At 39.1% G+C, this 2,822-nt stretch overlaps 1 pseudogene; it reads left to right on the top strand.

Annotated features, from left to right (window-relative positions):
* The first annotated feature begins 775 nt into the window (after positions 1-775).
* Positions 776-2,466, top strand: LOC147422046 (uncharacterized; annotated as a pseudogene).
* The last annotated feature ends 356 nt before the right edge of the window (positions 2,467-2,822 follow it).

Genomic DNA, 2,822 nt, shown 5'->3' with positions numbered 1-2,822 from the left:
TCTCTTATTGATGAGATAAAGGAGCTATGGATCTGTATGCCTGTCCACAATGTGTCTCTACCACCAACGGAGCGTCAAACCCATACTCGAGGCATACTTATGTGGACTATGCATGACTTTCTGGGTCTTGGAGAGGTTTCAGGTAACCATACATGTAGCCCTCAATTATTGGTTATAGTCTACCAAAGGTAACCATACTAATTATGAATATAATGTACTATCAACAAGTTTGTCTACATCCGAACATGCAATGTGCCCTATTTGTGGTCCCTCTCTTGTCACAGAGCATCCATCACACCTCAAAAAGGTCATTTATCCTTGTAGTCATCGTTTTCTACCACCAATGCATGAAAAATACAAAGAACCTTTCAATGGAAAGGCCCCATATAGATGGAAAATGAGAGATTGGAAAAGAGCATGGGATAGGTATTGCTCAATGACCCTCCATCCCTGATAGCCACCCAAGGGTATGAGATGACGTTCTGTGTTTTTTGAGTTGCCTTACTAGACCAATTTGAAGGTCCAACATTTTCTAGATTCAATGAACATATTCAAAAACATAGGACACATGATCTGGGACCACATCATAGGCAAGAGCGATAGTGTTGGCATTAGGGAGGACATGAAACATCAATTCAGATTGCCAGCATCAGCAATGCCAGTGATGTAAGACAACGGGAAGTATTGTCTTCCAAAGGCACCATAGATCCTATCAAACATTGACCAAATCAAAGTGAAATAAGTTATTGCTTCTATTAGAACACCTACAGGTTAGATGCGGTCTTTAAAGGGAGCATTCTTGAAGACAAAGAAAGGTGATGGACCCCTATTACACTGGTTGAAATCCCATGATTGGCACAAGATGCTCCAGGTGATTATCCACCCTTTAAGTTTTATCATACTTGGATGCTACTCTAATGTTATTACTTTTGAAAACACTATGCAATTCATCTTACCATTAAGCATCAGTGGATGCGAAAGCAAGAAAGTAAGCTATATATAAGATGGGAGAGTTTGTCAGGTGGGTGAGCTCTAAGGAGATTGAAGTTACATCCATACCAACTGCAAGATTGTTAGCCAAAGAAGTAGTTGTTCTCATTGAAGAGAGCTATCCCAGGTCCATACTAGTCAGCCAAATCCATCTTATACTGCATCTTGTGGATGAGGTGGAGATTTGTGGAGTGGTCCATTCCCGCTGGATGTTCTTCCTTGAGCATTTTCTTAAGACACTCAAGGACTTTGTGAGGATATGTTCACAACCAAAGGCTACCATGGCCAAAGGATGGCTCGTTCTAGAGTCATTGGTGTACATCTCTGAGTACCTGGTTATAGTGGATGAAATGATACCACGTTTATGGAGTCCAAGAATGCACTCTCATATGCCGAATGGGGAGGGAAGATAAAGCTCATGGAAAAACACATATGTGATGCAATAAACAACTACCTTATCCTTAATGTACCAAAGATGCAAAAGTGGGTAGATCTATATATAGAATTGAAAAGAAAGCGTGAAGAAGATTGAGAAGAGTATAGGGAAATACACTCTTGCAGAAGAAATCACAATGTGGTTTACCAACCGTACCTTGTCATGTTTCCAAAACTTATAAGGCCCAATTGGTTGCATGAACAAATGACTAAAGCTAAAGCTAATGGTGGTGATCATGTTAGCGATGAGGAGTGGGAGTATGCATGAGGTTGTCTACCAAAGGTAATTGCTAATCAAACTCATTATGCACAATATAAAAATATTAGTATATATCTATATATACTCAAACTTGTTGTACTTTCAACAAGAAACAATGTTCAACTCGATGTGGCATGAAGGAAGGCACTTTCAAACTGATAATGTAGACAAAAAATGAACGACAAATGATAGTGGAGTCATGGGCAATTTTGATGCGCAAAATCCAAATGATATGGAGAATAAATGTTATGGAGTTATCCAAAGAATCTACCGAGTAGATTTTTGAACTTTTCAAAAGTATGTGTTTGATGTGAAGTGGTTCGTAGGCGTCTCATCTAGACATGCAAGCGGTATCTATATGGTGGACTCTACGAGATACAAGCACAAGTGATATCTACATCTCTCCAAAAAGTTGTGAGCAAGTGATCTATCTTCCAAGTATTTACGAACAAAGATATTGGTTTGTCATACAAGTCACTCCAAGAGCAAGATGTATACTAGATGACACAACAAACATAGGAACCACTGTGGACAAACGCAACGATGATGATGAAGCATACATAGAAGGTGAATAACTTTCAGCACATTCGACTGACGAAGCGAATGAGAATGATGTTGGCGAAGAAGAGCAAACCTACATAGAAGATGAAGACCTAGAAGAAGAGAATGATGATGAGGATGATCATTTTGATCTCTATATTTCTAATTTTGATGAACTGGGACTCCATATAGACCGCGTCATGGCTATGGAATCAGCAGATGATGATGTAGTGGATGATTAATTAAGGCCATGTTTTAATGCATCGTAATGACGATATTGTAGCCAATGTCAATCACTTGCTTTTGTGAATGCTTTGTTAATGATCTTCTGCTAGCATACAATGTAACACATTTTTTTAATGTCTCTCTCTCTCTCTCTCTCTCTCTCTCTCTCTCTCTCTCTCTCTCTCTCTCTCTCTCTCTCTCTCTCTCTCTCTCTCTCTCGGATAGATCTTTAAGGTCTCTTGGGATAGTTTCCTACGATGTTAAAATACTCATCTTTTAGTGTTTGTGTGTGCTAATAAACACAGGAAAATGGTATACCCTTTCTATCACTTAAGTGTGGTAGATTGGTTATGCCATTTCTCGTTTGAATAAC

The sequence above is a fragment of the Adiantum capillus-veneris genome, chromosome 27, assembly GCF_014529385.1.
Source record: "Adiantum capillus-veneris isolate H3 chromosome 27, ASM1452938v2, whole genome shotgun sequence".
Classification (NCBI taxonomy): Eukaryota; Viridiplantae; Streptophyta; class Polypodiopsida; order Polypodiales; family Pteridaceae; genus Adiantum; species Adiantum capillus-veneris.
This window is presented reverse-complemented; position numbering and strand designations above follow the sequence as displayed.